This window comes from Heterocephalus glaber, unplaced genomic scaffold, assembly GCF_053883595.1.
Source record: "Heterocephalus glaber isolate CG9 unplaced genomic scaffold, H.glaber_assembly_v1.0 deba00001613, whole genome shotgun sequence".
NCBI lineage: Eukaryota > Metazoa > Chordata > Mammalia > Rodentia > Bathyergidae > Heterocephalus > Heterocephalus glaber.
The window spans coordinates 22,424,994-22,444,686 of NW_028258384.1; the positions used below are offsets into that span (position 1 = coordinate 22,424,994).

General features: G+C 37.0%; 1 pseudogene; it reads right to left on the reverse strand.

The window, feature by feature from the left end:
• Positions 1 to 12,488: 12,488 nt before the first annotated feature.
• Positions 12,489 to 19,693, reverse strand: part of LOC101723229 (integrator complex subunit 7 pseudogene) — an 83,282-nt pseudogene continuing 76,077 nt past the window's right edge.

Below are 19,693 nucleotides of genomic sequence, written 5' to 3' on the forward strand. Positions count from 1 at the left end.
TTTTAACTTGTGAAAGATTAAAACTAATCCTGTATCTCTCACCATATACTAAACTAAAATAAAAATGGATTAAAGATGTACATATTAAAACAAATGTTGAACCAGATGGAATAGAGGTTAGTCAGAATTCTTGAAGATATTGGTGTAAGAAAAGATTTTATGAACAAAACCTCATTTGCCCATGAACTGGCACAAACAATCAACAAGTGGGATCTCTTCTTATTAAAAAGCTTCTGCACAGCAAGAGAAACTACCAACAGTGTGAAGAAACAACCCACAATGTGGGAAAATATTTTCACCAGCTGTTTCTCAGACAAAGGTCTGCTATCTAGAATCTTAAAGAACTTAAAAAAATCAGACCTCCCAAATTTAAAGACCCAATCCAAAAATGGGCATTTGAAATGAACAGACATTTCTTTTTTTTCATTTTAAAATTAATTTATTGGTACATTTTAGGCATACAATTCGTTTACATTTATCATTGGGTGTTTGTACCTGTACATGATATATCTTGGTTATTTTTTTCCCCATTTACCTGTGCACCCTTCACCACCTCCACCCTTCTCTATTTACACAGATTTCATTTCCATTTGTTTTCTTTTCTCATAGGTTTTCCTTTCCCTATTTGCTTTCCCATTCCCCTCCCTTCACTCCTTCATCTTTGGACCTTTTTTCCTATTTCAAATTATCAATTAATCATTTTAATCATTTTAACTCTTGTTTACACTATCAGTTTCTCACACTAGAGAAACTATTTGGTATTTACATGTGTGTCCTATTTATTTCACTTAAGACTATGGCCTCGATATGCATCCATTTAACTATAAATGACTCTAGTTTTTCATTCTTTATGGCTGAGTAGTACTCCATTTTACAAAAAAACCCCATTTTCTTTATCCAGTTTCCAGTTGATGGGTACTTGGGCTGCTTCCAAGCTTTAGCTATTACCAACTGTGCCACTATGAACATGGGTGCACATATATCTCTGTGGTGTGATTTTTTAAATTCTTTTGGGAAGATACCCAGCAGTCAAATAGCTGGGTCAACTGGGACCTCTAGTCCTAGTTCTTTGAGGTATCCCCATACTGACTTCCATAGTGGTTGCACCAGTCTGCACTCCCATCAACAATGGAGAAGGGTTCCTTTCTCCCCACAACCCCGCCAGCATTTGTTATTGGTTGATTTCTTGATAGCAGCCATTCTTTCTGGGGTGAGGTGGAATTTCAGGGTTGTTTTCATCTGCATCTCTCAAATGACGAGTGATGTTGAACATTTTTTCATATATTTGTTTGCTGCTTTTACTTCCTTGTCTGAGACATGTCTGTTCATTTCAGATGCCCATTTTTGAATTGGGTCTTTGAATTTGGGGGGTCTGATTTTTTTTCAGTTCTTTATATATTCTAGATAGTAGTCCTTTGTCTGAGGTACAGCTGCTAAATTTTTTTTCCCATATTGTAGGTTGTTAGCTCTGTTCTTGGTTTCTTTTGCAGTGCAGAAGCTTTTTAATAAGATGAGATCCCAGTTGTTGATTCTTTCTGCTAGTTCTCATGCTGCTGAGGTTTAGTTCATGAAGTCTTTTCCTATGCCAATGCCTTCAAGAGTTCTATCTAATGTATCTTCCAACAAGTTTAGTGTTTCTGTATTAATATTTAGATTTTTAATCCACTTAGATCTTAGTTTAGCGAATGGTGATAGATATGGGTCTAGTTTTAATCTTTGGCAAGTTGAAATCCAGTTTTTCCAACACCATTTATTAAATAGGCTATCTTTCCTCCAATGATGGTAGTTGGCTCCTTTGTCAAAGACAAGGTGGCTAACCATGTCTGGATTCGTTTCTGGATCTTCTAATCTATTCCACTGATCCTCAGGTCTGTTCCTTTGCCAGTGCCATGCTGATTTTATCACAGTAGCTTTGTAGTATAGTTTCAAGTTGGAGATTGTGATACCCCCAGCCATGTCTCTGTTGCTTAGAAGTGCTTTACCTGTTCTAGGTCTCTTCTGGTTCCAAATGAATTTTTGGATTGTTTTCTCTAGTTCTGTGAAGTATATTGTTGGAATTTCAATTAGCATTGCATTGAATCTATATAGTAGTTTTGGAAGTATGGCCATTTTCACTATATTGGTTCTTCCTACTCAGGAGCAAGGGATGTCTTTCCATTTTATTGTATCCTCTTCGATCTTTTCTTTCAGAGTGCTGTAGTTTTCAGTGTACAGGTCTTTTGCTTCCTTTGTTAGACTGATTCGTATATATTTCATTTTTTTGGATGCTATTGTAAAAGGAATTATTTCCCCAATTTCTCTCTCAGTGAGTCTGTTATTTGTGTATAAGAAGGTTATTCTTTTTTGTGTTGACCTTATATCCAGCTACTCTACTGAATCTGTCAATTAAGTCCAGAATTCTTCTGGCGGAGTTTTTTGTGTCTTCTATGTAAAGTATCATATCATCAGCAAATAATGACTGTTTCACTTCTTTTCCTATCTTTATTCCTTTTATTTCTTTCTCTTTTCTAATTGCTGTGGGTAATGTTTCCAGAACTATATTGAGCAGGAGTCGTGATAGTGGGCATCCTTGTCTTGTTCCTGATTTTAGAGTGAAAGTTTTCAGTTTTTGACCATTTAGTATGATGTTGGCTGTTGGTTTTTCATAGATAGCCTTAATCAGGTTAAGATAAAGACCTTCTATTCCAATTTTCTGTAGGGTTTTTATCATGAATGGGTGCTTGATTTTGTCAAATGCTTTTTCTGCATCTATTGAGATGACCATATGGTTTTTGGACTTGACTCGAACAGACATTTCTAAGACAAAGAAGTAGAAATAGCAAATAAACATATGAAAAAATATTCAACATCACTGGTCATTTGAAAGATGCAGATGAGAACAATGCGAGATTCCACCTCACCCCAGAAAGAATGGCTGCTATCAAGAAATCAACCAATTACAAATTCTGGCAGGGCTGTGGGGAAAGAGGAACACTGCTCCACTGCTTGTGGGAGTGTAGACTGGGCAACCACTGTGGAAATCGGTACGAAGATACCTCAAAGAACTAGGACTGGAAGTCCCATTTGACCCAGCTATTCCCTTGCTGGGTATCTTCCCCAGAGAATTAAAAGAATCATACCACAGTGATATAAGTGCACTCATGTTCATAGCAACACAATTCATAATAGCTAAAACTTGGAAGCAAATTGCCCATCAACTGGAGACTGGATAAAGAAAATGTGGCCTTTTTAAAATTTAGTACTATTCAGCCATAAAAAATGAAAAATGATAGCCACTTATAGCTAAATGGATGCACATTGAGGTGATACTCTTAAGTGAAATAAATAGGACACACTTGTGTAAATACCAAATAGTTTCTCTAGTGTGAGAAACTGAAAGTTTAAGTAAGGACTAAAAGGTATAATAGATAATGTGAAAGAGGAAGAAAAGGGGCAATTGGGAAGGGGAAGTGGGAGAGGTCGTGAAAGGAAAGAAGGGAATGGAATTAATATGACAAAATGAAGGGCCAAGGATTTACCTCAGTGGTTCTGCCACCTGCCTCACCACCACAAGGTCCTGAGTTAGAACCCTGGTACCAAAACAAACAAGAAAATATGAGAAAATGAAGAAATGGGAGCAAAGTCTTTTTAAATAGGGAGGTATGGAGGGGTTGAAGGGAGGGCAGGGGAAGGGGGAAAAAATAAGAACCAAGAGAGACTATGTAAAGGTACAAATTTCCAATGATGAATGTCATCATATTGTATACCTAAAATGTATTTTAAAAAATGAATTTTAAAAAAATAAAATCTGTACAGTACCAGGCCTGTACAATATTGATTATTTGTAGTTAAAATTTTACAAAATAAAGTAGTAATTTCTTATTGTATGCTAAACAGAATCTTAAACTAGTGATTTGCAAAACTGGGTCCCTAAAGCAGCAGCATCATGATCACCTTGGAACTTGTTAGTAATGCAAATACTAGAGAGACACTCCCCAGACCTAGCAGAACAGAAACTCTGATGGTGGCACTCAACATTATGTTTTAGCAAATCCCTGCAGATTTTTTAATGCATACAAACTTTGAAGACCACAGTTCTAAGCATTTTACATGAAAGAACTTCTTTCATTCCTCCTAACAATTTTATGAAGTACTGTTAGATACTATTATTATTTCTATTTTATACTTGAATGTGAGATGCAGAGGGGTAGAGTCCAAGGTCACACAGCTAGCAAGTAGTGGAAACAGGATTTGTACCCTCTTATGGTTTGGATGTGGTTTGATTGTGTCCCCCATAATTTTGTGTGTCGGAAGCCTGGCACTCAATATGGTGATGTGGGAGGTGATGGGACCTTTATGAGGTGAAGTCTAGTGGGAGTTCCTTAGGTTACTGGGAGAGATTCTCTTGGAAGAAAGTAAGGCAACTCTTGTGTGATTCCTAAGATCTTATGACAGTGAGATGGTATAAGAGCAAGCCTTATCTTTGAATTGCACTCTGGTTTCTTGTTTTGTAGTGTGATTTCTTCCTCCCCCATACACTCCACTACTGCCATCCACAAGGAAGTGATAAAGTCAAAGGAGATCCTCTCCAGAGCCTGCACAATGCACTTTAGACTTCCAGTCTCCAAAACTACAGACTAAATAAACCTCTTTCCTTTGTAAAGTTAGCTTGCCTTAGGTGTTTTAGCATGAGGACAAAAGAGACTAATATTCCCTTTAAAATTTTTCACAATTTCAAAATTCTCTTAGCACTAGGCTTTTCAGGGTTCTTTTCACTTGCTTCCTTTTTCCAATGATATCAGATCTTGTTCCCATCTATCCTAATACCTTTCTTTAGTCTCCTGCACTGAAAAAAAAATTACCACCTATTGCTTTATCTACACCTTTCTGGACCCGTTGCTTTATAACACCCATACTGCTTTGCATAGGTCTGACAATGAATGAAAAGACAGAAGTTGCATAGGCCACCCCACATGATTACCTCTTTGTGCAGCTTGTTGAGGTGGAGACATCTGATGTGGAAAATATTGTCAGCAGTGTTAACTTAGATTAAAAAGGACCATGACTGGGGAGCCATTAGGGACATTATTCTCACCTACTGTAACAATTTCAATGTTGTTAATTTTATTTTGCAAATAAAAAATTTGAATTTCATGACTTGATCACACCATGAAATCATCTTTGGGAAGAAAGTGCAATTCTGAGTGACCATAACTGATCAGACTTTTATCAATATACTCTTAATTAGCAGGTGTATCAGTTTCTGAATAGCATGAATTCTGTGCAGCCTTAAATGGTAATAGTGCTTGTTCTCATTTCTTCAGCAAGCATAACCTAACCTTCATTTCTTAGCTATTTTGATGGCTTCTTTTTAGGACTAGTAAATATACCATTAAAAAAAAAACTGAACAAGCACTTTGGGCCAGATCTGAGAGATTCTGAGAATTCTGATCCCTTCTAAAAGCTAGTTCCTCCTGAAGAATTATAACAAATACTCTGCTAAATTTGGCTCTCAAATATTCAGATCACAATCATGTCTGATCTCTACACAAAAAGGCAAGCCTTTATTGCCAGGGAAGATCTAATGATCTTCAAGAAGTGTATTTGGAAAAATTTCTTACTGATTATGGCCCTGTGAAGATAAATTTGAGAGATATAAATGTGCAGAAAGATATCTGATGTCATATGAGGTAAAAGAACTACAAAGGAAGACAGAGATTATGGTTATAAGAAAACAGTTGTCAAAAGGTCACTTTACATTATAAAATGTATTTTATCTTAGATAAATACTTTAGAATATTCCACATGCTCCTTCATGACAGAGGGGTATAGTAGTCATTAATTTGGTCTTATCATAAATAAAAATTTTTGAGGTGATATTCATGTAACTTAAAGTTAGTAATTTTAAATGAATTATACAGAGGCATTTAGTATATTTCAATGTTGTACAATCCTAATCTTTAATTGTAGAACATTTCTATCACCTCCAAAAGAAAGGTCATACCAATTAAGTAGCTTTTGCCCATTCCTCCTCCTGTCATAGGCCCTGGAAATGCAACTTTGCTTTCTATCTTATGGACTTATTATACTGGATATTTCACATACAGTAATATAATATGTGACCTTTTGTGTTTGGTTCCTTTAACTTAGTAACTTTTTAAGGTCCATCCATATCATAACTTGTATTAGCACTTCAATCTTTTTATGGCTAAATAACATTTATTATAAATAATATGTATTATTATATTATATATATTATAAATAATATGTATAGACTGGATTTTGTTTTCTTTGGGATTTAAACCTAGGAGTAGAAGTGCAGAGTCATATGACAATTCTGTTTAACTTATTGAGGAATCTCTAGCTGAACAATTTTATATTACCATCAGTGTTTGAGGGTTCTCGTTTCTCCACATCACTGTAACCACTTGTTATTTTCCATTGTTTTTGCCTTTGAATTTTATCCACCCTAGTGGGTGTGAAGTGGTATCCCATTGTGTGTTTGATTTTCATTTTCCTACTGACTAATGATGCTAAGTATCTCTGAAGTGTTTTTTGGTCATTTGTATATTTTTTTGAGAAATGTATATTCCAGTCCATTATCCATTTTAAAAATTGGGTTGTCTTTTTTGTTGTTGATTTTGTAAGAGTTCTTTGTATATTTTAGATACTAGAGCCTTATCAGAAATATGATTTGCAAATATTTTCTATCATTATATGGGTTGTCTTTTGTTATTGTTTAGATCTAATTTGTCTCTCTGAATTCTCATGTATTCAGAGATGTGGTTTTCAGAGGTGATTAGATCATGAAGGCTCTAATAAGTGGATTAAAACATGATGAGTTTGCAATTTGATAGCATTATTGAGAAGTGATGGTTGGGGCCTAGTTGAAGTGGTGGGCGTGAGAGTGTAACCTTGGAGACTGTATCTCCAACTCCTTCCTCTCCAGCTCTTTTTCTTTCTCTGTGCTTTCTGGCTGCTATGAACTAATCAGGTTTTTTTCTGCCATGCCCTTCTGCCATCTTCCTCACTACAGAAACAATGAAGCCAAGTGAGCATGGCCTAAAACCTTTGAAACTGTGAACCAAAGTAAATCTTTTCTCCTTTAAATTGATTTGGTTGGTATTTTGTCACAGTGATGGAAAACTAACTGACATGTCTTTTTAAATAAATAATTTGATTTTCCTCTTTTTCTTTACATTTGTCTTCAACATCCCTCCATATGAAAAAAAAGTAGTATGTATCACTGCTCGAGGAGCTAGTGTGCCATTTGATTTAGATAATCTTAAGTCAATTCCTCAGCAATAGAAAGCACTTGAGATCATGGCTGCTCTGTCGTTTTGCATCCTGGGATGAGAATGACATACTATTAAGTCTCCAGTTAACTGAGGATGAACAAGTATCATAAGCAAAAAACAAATTTTTGTTGTTTTAAGCCATGAAGATCTGGAGATTAGTTGTTACAGCAACAGATGTAAGTAAAACTTTAATATAGTCTCCAAAAGCAAAATCTCCATTACATTCCTACTATTGAAAGTGAGAGCAGGTAATCCCAAGTCAATTCCCTAGGGGTAGCAACTTTTATCAAGACAAGGCCTGGGTCGGGGATTTAACTCAGTGGTTCCGGCACCTGCCTCCCAAGTGCAAGGTCCTGAGTTTGATCCCCGGTACAAAAAAAAATAAGACAAGGCCTAAAGACAAGTCTTTGTGTTCCTGTCAGAAGATGGCAATTTTTTTTCTATAAGAGGACATGTGGTAAATATTTTAAGATTTGTAGGGCATATATAAATGAATGAGTATGATTGCTCACTAATGAAGCTTTATTTACAAAAGGAAGTATTGGGCTAGCCTTGGCTTGTTAGCTATATTTAGTTGTTGACTACTGACCACTGGTCCTAGTCAGAGAGCATAATTCAATTATAGTACATAGTCTATGGGGTCATATAGAACAGTCTTGCCTCAAACCTGAGATATATTATATAAACAACTATTTGTAAAACCATTGAGGAACCCTCACCCCATTCCTAAAATTGCATTTAATTTACAAGATATATGTAGCCCCAACATTTCTACTGTACTTTGTATGTGTCAGGAAATTATGTTTAAGATGAAAAGTAAAGGAAAGCAAAAGTAAACAAGGTAAAGAAGGAGTCAAAGAGTAATTTAGGCAGAGATGACTATGCGAAGATCAGGATTTGAGAAAAGAAGTATCATCCATGGTAGACACCGTTCATTATTTTCTGAACATCCACTTACCCTTTTGTTATTGTTGTTTTTCTATTATTATTATTAGTGGTTCTGGAAATGAATCTAGGCCTTTGCACATGTTAAGCAAGTGCTGTAAGACTGAGCTACATCCCCAGCCTCCTCGTTCTGTTATTCCTAATGAGATTTCAATTTTATTCAGATGCCTGACACCATCTATGAATGTTAAGAGGAGTCCTGATAGTTAAAGCTAATCGCTGTATGAGATTTCCTTTATGATTATTATTTGTTCAGTATTTGGTACTGACTTAAGTTAACTCAACAAAACTAAAAAGAAAGTACAGATGGTCCTAACATAATTTTTTTACTTTATGACTGTGCAAAAATAATATGTTCATTCAGAAGAAACATTTTGATTGAACTTTGATCTTTTTTCCAATAGTGGCATGTAGTATGAGGCTCTCTCTTGAGGTTGGGTAGCTGCATCTTCTAGTCAGCCATGACATCATAAGGAAAAATAACCGATATTCTACAATGTACTGTGTTGCTAGCATTTTCTGGATTTAGGTATTCAATAAATTACATGAAATGTTCAACACCATATTATAAAATAAGCTCTGTTTTAGATGATTTTGCCTAAGGGGAGGCTAATGTAAGTGTTCTGAGTACATTTAAAGTAGACTTGACTAAACTATAATGCTAGGTAGATTAGGTATATATGCATTTTTGATTTATGATGTTTTCAATTTGCAATGTGATTATTGGGATGTAATTCTGTTGTAACCTGAAGAGCATATGTACCTAGTGTATACTTCACGAAAAGATTGTCCCTGGCAGATTGAATCAGGGGGATCCAAGTTTGAGCCCATCCTGGGCAACTTAGTGACTTAGTGAGACTCTTTATTAGTCGCTTTTCTCTTGTTGCTGAGAAAAAATACCCAACATCCAAAGTTAGAGGGGAAGGGGTTAATTTAGCTCACAGTTTATAGAGGTTTCAGTCTATAATTGACTGGTTTCAAGGCAGGGTGGTGTGGCAGACAGGCCTTCCAGAGGAGAAACAGTTCATGGTGGACAAAAGGTACCAAAAGCAATAAGAGACCTTAACAGTGTCTTTCTGCTCCTTTTATCTTATTCAGACTACCGAGATTAGGGTGGTACCAAACCAATAACTCATGTCGTGTAATGGTTTAATAATCAAATGGCCTTAATACTAGCATCACACATTCCAGATTTAGTTACCTTTGAAAAAGACTGCATGAGGCTTTGGGAGGACAAGCCACAGCAGACTCTATCTCAAAATAAAAAATAAAAAAAGGGCAGGAAATCTAGCTCAGTGGTTCTGCTGCCTGCCTTGCAAGCGAAAGGTCCTGAGTTCCATCCTCAGTACCAAAAAATAAATGAATGAATAAATAAATAAATAAATAAATAAATGGACTGCGCAAGAGAATGGGGAAAAAATAAGAACCAAGAGAGATTATGTAAAGGTGCAAATTTCCAATGATGAATGTCATTATATTGTATACCTAAAATGTACCAATAAAATTAATTTAAAAAATAATTTTTTTAAAAAAAGGACTGAAATTAACATAGTGAGAATGTCTTGAGTTCAATCTCCAATAGAAGAGAAGGAAGAAGGGAGGGGAGAAGGGGAGAAGGGGAGGGAGGGAGGGAGGGGGCAGGGGAGAGATAGAAGAGAGCGAGAGAGACAGAGACAAAGGTTTTCCTCTCTCTTTTTCTGGACATGAATTGAACAAAGTTTGTAGCCTTTATTTCCATTGGCAACCACCTTACTACACAGAAGACGACCAGTTTTAATATATAGCCAAATTGTAGAGAGGTTAGCACAAAGCTGGAGTAAATTGAGGCATATTATAATATTTGGGTAGCTACTGATTTCTATCATACTTTGAGCCTACATATTTTTGGCTCTCCAGTATTGAGTTAAAAAAATTCCGTCATTATTTGAGCTAGTTTAGGTTAGGGTTTTCTCTGACCTAGAGTCAAAATTATCCTAAATGAGTACTTAATGAGGTGAAAGAAATTTGGTATAGAACTACAGAGGGAAGAAGATAAGGGTGGAGAAGTATGCAGAGGCAAAAGTCTTGTGAACCTTACTTCTCCTTGCATCACATGCTAAGCTCATCGTATCCATATAGAAAGAGTCTTCCCATACAAGCAGACAATAGTTACAAATGAAAAAGGATGTTTACGACTATTAGAACTTCATTCCTCTACACACTATCTCTCAGTCCGGTTAGGCTCTAATATTTGTCAGTGCTTGTTCCACATATTTCCATCTCAGAGATAAATTACATCTTTTTTAGGGCTGAGCAAACATATTTGAATGTAGTAAAATATAAGAAAAATAATATCAGTGGCATTGATTCTGGACTTTGTTTATGGATCAGAGTCAAGTCTTAAAAGACTTTAAAAAATTATTCCATAATGGAAAAAAATGTAATGAGATGTGGAGAACATACCTAGGAGATCCAAACTTTCCAATTACATGAATTGATAAAGTAAAATAAAAAAAGAAAGTTTAGAAGAAAACTCTGAGCTGTAAAAAGTCAATATAATACAAAATAAATTGAGACAAGTAAAACCAGACATTTCCTGGCAAGCTTTTTGAAACTGAAAGTTAAAAATAAGTCCTCTGAACATTTATGGATGTTAAACATTATTCTACTTACACTAGGGATAACGTAGAGTGGACAGGAGACATCAAGAAATGCTATTTTGTGTTTCAAATTGCTAAGAAAATTATAGGTACAAGTTTTTAACCCAAAGAGAAATGAAAAAATTGGTAAATTAAAAAAATCTAAATATAAGAACACAGAAAAATTTAGTATATATAAAGCAAAGAAGAAGAAAATATGAAAATATTGAAGCAAAAAAACTTATAGGAGATAAGCAAAAGTAATTAAGTTAACACCACTAAAAAGAGTTTCAGGCTGAATTAACTAAGTACAATTACTTGCAACTTAAGACAGGCATCTAAAATAAAATGACTTAGTAGTTTAAAATGGGCAAAAGTATAAGAGAAAAGCATTGATGATAATAATAATAAAGTAAGATTAAATAAATGAGACAGTATTATTTTATTTTTTATTATTTTTTAAAACATAAAACACAAAGAAATTGAGAGATTTATTTAAAAAGGACAATTCCAGGACTTGTGCCCTGCTTCATGCTCTAGGCTGCACCTAGCCTGGCTGACTGGTTAGTAACTACAATCAGATGAGCAGCCCTGATGTCTAGGCCTCTTGGTCCTAAAGCACTAAATGATCTCCACTGAAGAAAGAGTAAAGTTCTACTTAGTATACTGTGTTAGGACAAAAAATGCACATTTGTATGTGGTTTTCAACCAGTGCTGAAAAAGAAAAAAAGAAAAAGGGTATCCTGGCTAACCAGAAAACTATTCCTTGAACATTCCAACTGAGGTCATTTTATAAGGAAAATGCTTTCTAGACATCAAATCTAGCATTACATAATTCATCAAGGAGAAACCAAACCAGTCAAAGCAAAAGATCTGCCCCCTTTAATTTAAAACATTAAGATATTAATGTGAGTGAGCTTTTCACTTTTGGAAACAATGCAAAGTATCTATACAGTCACACACACATTGGAATAAATAACAATTTATTAATCTCCAATTTTTCTTTGTTAACTGCTAGCTGCTCTTTGGGTGAATTAAATACCAAAACAGTAAATTAAGATTGCTTCAGCACAGGAGACGCAGAATAATGGCTGAAGGAACACTGCAGCAGGATGTTCTGATGCTCCTGGCTGCAGACCCTGGGAACCCGGGGCTGGGACGTGGCAGACACTTCCGACAGAGCCCATCTGGAGAGGACTGGTCTACTGTGGCCAAGGATGAAGCCTCTCTGACCAGCCCGTCAGTGCTCCTCAACACCCTGCTCAAATTCCTGTCTGTGTCAGACAGCACATGATGTGTTCTGGAAGAGAAGCAGTCAAATTTACTAATTCCATGATCCCAATGAATGACTATTCTTGAAGGAAGAAGAAGCTCAGCAACAGAAAAACAATAAAACAACAAAACTGTTAAATATGAAATAAAGTATTTGGTTTAGGAAGAAACAAGAAAAAAATCTTTCTGGCTGGGAACTTAAATTATTTCTCAACCTAAAATTTTTAAAGTTTTTAAGAGGGAAAAATAAGTCCATCATTTTCCAGAAGGTTACATTACAGAAATCAGTGTAACCTTCAGAACCTACATAAGAAAGCAAACTCTCTCTGCCTCTTTAACAGATTCTGCGAAAGTCTGCAGAGCACTCGTCACCTGGTCAGAACCGCGTGTAGGCATTTAGCTGCTGCTGCTGCAACGGCTGCTGGGCTTGCTGCTGCTGTAGGTGAATCTGCTGGGAATAAGGGTCTTCCAGGAATTTCACGAATATGGTAGTTTCAGGGCTGGTCTTCCATACGATACCATTAGCGTCCTTCACTGAAAACTCCACTGTGATGTGAGTTCCAAGAATGGCAAAGTGCCACAGAAATTGAGTGTTGAAGTAATCGTTATGAGGCTCAACCCTCTGCTCCATCTCGTTGGTCATGTTGTCGAGGGGTATCTTGTAGTCTTATCCAGAGTTACTTTGCAGGGTGGAAGAAACATTCAAGCAAACAGACTAGATTTTGTGGAAGAGTCTTGGTTTTGATCCATGCTGAACCACTTCCTCCACCTTCAGCTCCAGCTGCTGGTTATTTTGGACAGTAATTGGCTCTGCAGGGTTGGGGGCCGGGGGCGACAGAGCAAGCTTGATGCTGGTAACCTGCAGTTTCTGGAAAAAATATCTCTAGAACGACAGGGAAACTTTCAGCAAAGCAATGATGGCATTGCAGAGGCAAGCTGTATGCATGTACGAGACTGGTGTGTACTTCCGATTGAGTGACTCCACCTCCTCCAAGACGCGACTATACATGGCTGTCATCCTCTACTCGTACTTGCTGTCAGTGTGGGCTGCTCCCATAGACCCGTACTCCTGGAAACTTGCTGATTCTGGATCCAAAATCAGGGCTTCTATTGTGTGAGATACCAATAAGCAGCTCTGCTGCTATAGTTCTACAGTTCCTCAGTGTGGCTGAGTCAGGGTCAAGACTCTTGATAAAGATCCTCATATTGGGAAGTGAGGCTTCTAAATTCTTCCAGGGGCTGGTTTCATCTTATTGGAGATGTGACCACACCTCTGAAGGTCATTTCCTAAGGTCATGGCAAATGTAGTGGCAATAGCCAATGGAGAGCTTGTCTTTAGGCTATTACAAGTGCAGAACAGTTGCGAGAAGGCTTGTAGAAGGTCAATCCTGAGTTTCACATATTCACATTGAAAACTTAAAGGAGCCAGTGGGGTACGGGCAGCTGTCAAGGAAGCAATCCCTTTATGGTAATATTTTAAAGATTTAGCAATGCAAGACAGTGCTGAACTGTAATTCTCCTCTTGCAGCCAGTGAGACACTGCTCTGTGTGTTTGAACTCCTTCAAACTGTTCAGCCAGAAATAAGAGTGTTCTGAGGCAACCTGAACCAGCAAGCTCTGATAAAGCTCTCTGGCCATATCATGATTACCCATCCTGGAGGCCTGCCTGGCAATGAGGTACACAGTCCATCCATTGGAGATGCTTTCAAGCTGCTACTTAATCACAGCCTTGACTTCAGCAGACAATGCTTTCTGGCACCATAGCCAAAGTCACCAGAAGTTCCTGTTGCATGTCTGTGGCTGACTGTCTGACCATTTTGCAGAGCCCCGTGAGGTTGACAACCTTCCCATTGCCCAGCACCGGCACTGCGTGGCAATGGCTGCCAGGCAATGGAACATCAGGATCTGTGTGGCATCCTGGGCATGAGACAGTATTATTTTAAATTGACAAAACAGTATATGACCAACAAAAATGAGGCATTTATATAATATAAAAAAGTGGCCAGAAACTATGCTGTCTTTTTCACATGCATTCATGAATTTAATATTATGAATACTATTTTGAGGTAGAGATGGTTGTTATTCCAGTTTTCCAGATAAAACAATGAAATACAGAGAAATTAAACAACCTACTCAAGGTTCTTACTGTTGAGGGCACAACTGGGATCTGAACCCAGGCCTTTCTGACTTGAGAACCTCTACAACATTACACTTGTATATGAAAAGTTAGTCCTAATCAGAATTACCTGGGGTTTTTACTAAAAAAACCCCAAATTCTTGGCATCACCTGGGATATATCCTAGAGCTTTGAACTTTGCATTTTAACACATACTATAGTTGATTCTTATGCAAGCTAAAATTTGAGAACCACTCAATATTCTGCCTCTAAGAAAATGAAACACAACTGAAGTGGAAATCTTTAATCCACCCTTTCTATCTTAACCAGATTAAGTAGGAAAAAAATTAATGGTTTAAATATTAATCAGGCTATTATAACAGATTGAAAACAATATGGAGACTATATATTACTTTCAAATAACCATTTTAAACTTTTGAAGTTGATCACATATTTATTCTGAAAAAAAATTCCACAAAGATGCTGTACAGATTATATTATTTAATTTCAATATACAGCTAAAATTTTTTTAAAACTAAGAAAAAGGACACAATCAATTATAACTTCAAAAACACATTCTTAAATAACTAAAAAAATCTAAGGTTATAACTATAGAACTACACCACATACAATATTTATGGAAACTTGAGTTCACTAACCAAGAGTGTCTCAAATGTGAAAGATAGAAAATAACAAGTATTGGTAAGGATATATAGCCAGGAAAACTCCCTTCCATTGCTGGTGAGAATGTATAATGGGTGCAATCACTTTCAAAATGATTTGTCCATATCTAATTAATCTATTCATGTGCCTATCCTATGACATATGCTCACCATTCTAGAAATGGATGCTTCCTAAATACTCATTTAGAATGAGCAAATAAATTGCAGTATACTCAAATAATTGAATATTAAAATAAATTCTCCACTTATCCTTCTACAGTACATACTATGGTATCAAGTCTCTCTCTCTCTCTCTCTCTCTCTCTCACACACACACACACGCACACACACACTTTTTTCTTATAGACATATGTCTATGATAGAGTTTAATTTATAAATTAGAATGAAAATCTAATAACAAGAATCACCCCGCTGCAGACAGGCAGGTCTGCCCACGCCCTACCGAGGTCGCAAGTCCCACAGAAGACAGTGAATCACCCCGCTGCAGACAGGCAGCTACCTGGTTCCACACTACAAAGACACAGAGGACACCAGACCACCAGACCAAGGTACTGAGTCCCACTGCTCCTGGCCCAGGGGTAGGGGCTTCTGAGCCACCATACCAATGCTCCTGGTCCAGGGGAAGGGGCATCCCGGCCACCACACCTCCGGCTGATCCCAGCCCGCAGGAAAGGGCTTTTAGGTCACCATCCCCACTGCTGCTGCTCAATGCCCCTGTCCCACCTCTCCCAGCTCAGAGTAGGTAATCCATGCAGGCGCTAAGAGCCCCTGCCCCAGTCAAAATGAGAAAACACATAAATAAGTCTCAAAACCAGACTTCCAGATCACCTACAGCAACCCCAAAGGGAAATGAGATGAAACACTCTGATACTCAACCACATGGACCTACGGAACTGGCAATAAAAGGGGATCTGGCAAAAATGAAATCAGAAATAATTTCTCAGATAACAGGTGAAATTGTGCCCCTAGTGCAAGACATGATTAATAAATCTAGAGAGGAGCTCAGGAACATAATGGAATTCCAACATAGGAAACAAATGGAATCCATAAAACAGATGCAAATAGATTTCCAGGACATGAAAAACTCCATTGAAAGTCTACACAGCAGAATGAGCCAATGTGAAGACAGAATTTCAGATAAAGAAGATAAGATTCCAATTCCTGACCAGGAAAAGAAAAATTGCTTAAAAATTATAAGGGGACATGAGAAATCAATCCAGCAGCTGCTAGATGATGCAAAGAAGAATAACATAAGACTGATTGGGCTCAATGAAGAAACAGGAGAGAGTGGAGATGACATAAAAAATCTCTTCACAGAAATAATGGCAGAAAACTTCCCAAGCAGGGGAAAAGAGCTTGACATACAGATAAGTGAGGCATATAGGACTCCAAATAGCCTTGATCAAAAAAAATCTACACATAGGCATATAATTGTAAGATTCCAGAAACTCAACAGAAGAACAAAGTTCTCCAAGCACTCAGAGAAAAGAAACAAATCACATACAAAGGAAAGCCCATCAGAATCACACCAGACTTCTCAACACCAACCATCAAGGCAAGAAGAGCTTGGAGTGACACATTCCAAGCCCTAAAAGCAAACAGCCTCCAACCCAGATTGATGTACCCTGCAAAACTATCTTTCAAAATGGATGGAGAAATAAGATACTTTCATGAAAAAGAGCACCTTAGGAACTTTGTGAATACCAAACCAGCACTCCAAAGAATTTTACACAATATCCTAGGAACAGACATGGAGGATCACAGCCCCAGGAAGCAAAGCAGAATGAACTCATCTGGTATGACAAGAAATTAAATGTAAAGGGGGAGAATCCAACAGAAAGAAAAAGTCATGGCAATGACAAGTCAATACGTTTCAGTTATAACCATCAACGTTAATGGTCTCAATTCACCAATCAAAAGAAATAGACTGGCAGAATGGGTTAAGAAGCAAAATCCAACCATATGCTGCATACAAGAAACACACTTCATTCAAAAGGAAACTCATAGACTGAAAGTTAAAGGGTAGAAAACAATACTCCATGTTACAGGAACCCGAAAAAAAGCAGGAGCAGCTATCCTCTTTGCAGATCAAGTAGATTTCAAACCAACACTGATTAAGAGAGATGAAGAAGGACACTACATCCTTGTAAAGGGAAGAATCCAAGAGGAAGAGATAACAATCATAAATATCTATGCACCAAACACTAGTGCACCCAACCATATAAAACAAATACTAACGGACATGAAAAGTCATATATGCACTAATACAATTGTAGTGGGGGACCTCAACACCCCACTGTCACAAATAGATAGATCAACTAGACTAAAAATAAGTAATGAAATACTAGAACTCAATCGAACTCTTGAACAAATGAACTTAACAGATGTTTACAGAGTGTTACACCCCACAAAATCAGAATACACATTCTTCTCAGCTGCACATGGGTCATTCTCCAAAATAGACCACATACTCACACGTAGAATATGTTTAAGTAAGTCCAAAGGAATTGAAGTTAACCCCTCTATATTATCAGACCATAGTGAGATGAAATTGGAGATTCATAGCAAAAGACACTCAAAAAATTTCATAAACATGTGGAAATTGAACAACACACTTCTGAATAACCAAAGGGTCACAGAGGAAATTAAAGAAGAAATCAGACAGTTCCTTCAATTAAATGACAATGACAATACAACATATCGGAATCTATGGGACACAATGAAAGCAGTCGTACAAGGGAAATTCATAGCAGTGAATACGCATATTAGGAAAACAGAACGAGCCCAATTAAACAACCTGATGCTGAACCTCAAGCTTCTAGAGAAAGAAGCGCAGGACAACCCCAAAGCTCATACAAGGGAGGAAATTATAAAGATCAGGGGAAAAATCAATGTAATGGAGACTAAGAGAACAATACAAAAAATCAATGAAGCCAAGAGTTGGTTCTTCGAAAGAATCAACAAAATTGACAAACCCTTAGCCAATCTTGTCAGAAAAAGGAAAGAAAAGGCCCAAATCCATGCAATTAGGAATGAAAAGAGTGAAATTACAACAGACCCAGCAGAAATCCAGAGGATCACCAATACCTACTTCCAGAACCTATACGCCAATAAGATGGACAACACAGAAGAAATGGACAGATTCCTAGATACATATGAAATACCAAAGTTAAATGAAGAAGACCTAAAAATTCTGAACAACCCAATATCAACCAATGAAATTGAAAATGTAATTAAAAGCTTATCAACTAAGAAAAGCCCTGGCCCTGATGGCTTCACTGCTGAATTCGACAAGACATTTAGAGAGGAACTGCTGCCATTACTGTTTAAACTCTTCAATGAAATTGAAAGGGAAGCAATACTCCCAAATTCCTTCCTGGAAGCAAGCATCACCTTGATCCCCAAAGCAACTGAAAAAGAGAACTATAGGCCAATCTCACTAATGAACATAGATGCAAAAATCCTTAATAAGATAATGGCAAACAGAATGCAGAAGATCATCAAGAAGATCATACATCCTGATCAAGTGGGATTCCTCCCAGGGATGCAGGGATGGTTCAGTATATGCAAATCAATCAATGTAATACACTATATCAATAGAGCCAAGAACAAAAACTATTTGATTATCTCCATAAATGAAGAAAAAGCATTTGACAAAATCCAACATGCATTTATGATATAAACCCTACAAAAAATTGCAATAGATGTTGTCTACCTCTATCTGATAAAAGCCATCTATGAAAAACCAACAGCCAATATCATACTAAATGGTCAAAAACTGAAATCCTTAACACTCAAATCAGGAACAAGACAAGGATGTCCACTATCACCACTCTTGTTCAATATAGTTCTGGAAACATTAGCCACAACAATTAGACAAGAGAAAGAAATAAAAGGAATAAAGATAGGTAATGAAGAAGTCAAATTGTCATTAGTTGCAGACTACATGATACTCTATATAGAAGACCCCAAGAACTCCACCAAAAGTCTTCTAGACTTAATAACCAAATTCAGTCAAGTAGCTGGTTACAAGGTCAACACACAAAAATCAATAGCTTTCCGCTACACAAATGACAGACTCACTGAGAGAGAAATAGGGCAAATAATTCCTTTCACAATAGCATCCAAAAAACTGAAATACCTAGGAATCATCCTAACAAAAGAAATCAAAGACCTCTTCTCTGAAAACTATGGCACTCTGAAAAGAGAGGTTGAAGATGATATCAGAAAATGGACAGACATCCCCTGCTCTTGGGTAGGAAGGATTGATATAGTGAAAATAGCCATACTTCCAAAACTGCTATATAGATTTAATGCAATTCCAATTGAGATCCCAGCAGCATACTTCATGGACCTTGAGAAAGCAATCCAAAAATTCATTTGGAACAAGAAGAGACCCAGAATAGCAAAAGCAATTCTAGGTAACAGAGACATGGCAGGGGGTATCACAATCCCCAACCTGCAACTCTACTACAAAGCTACTGTGAAAAAACAGCATGGTAATGGCAAATTAACAGACCTGAGGATCAGTGGAACAGATTAGAAGATGCAGAAACAATGCCAGACACACTCAGCCATCTCATTTTCGATAAAGGAACCAAACACCATCACTGGAGGAAAGATAGCCTCTTTACTAAATGGTGCTGGAAAAATCGGGCTTCAACTTGCCAAAGATTAACACTAGACCTATATCTCTCACCATGCACTAAACTAAATTCAAAATGGATCAAAGATCTAAATATTAAAATAGAAACTCTGAACCAGTTGGAACAGAGGTTAGGT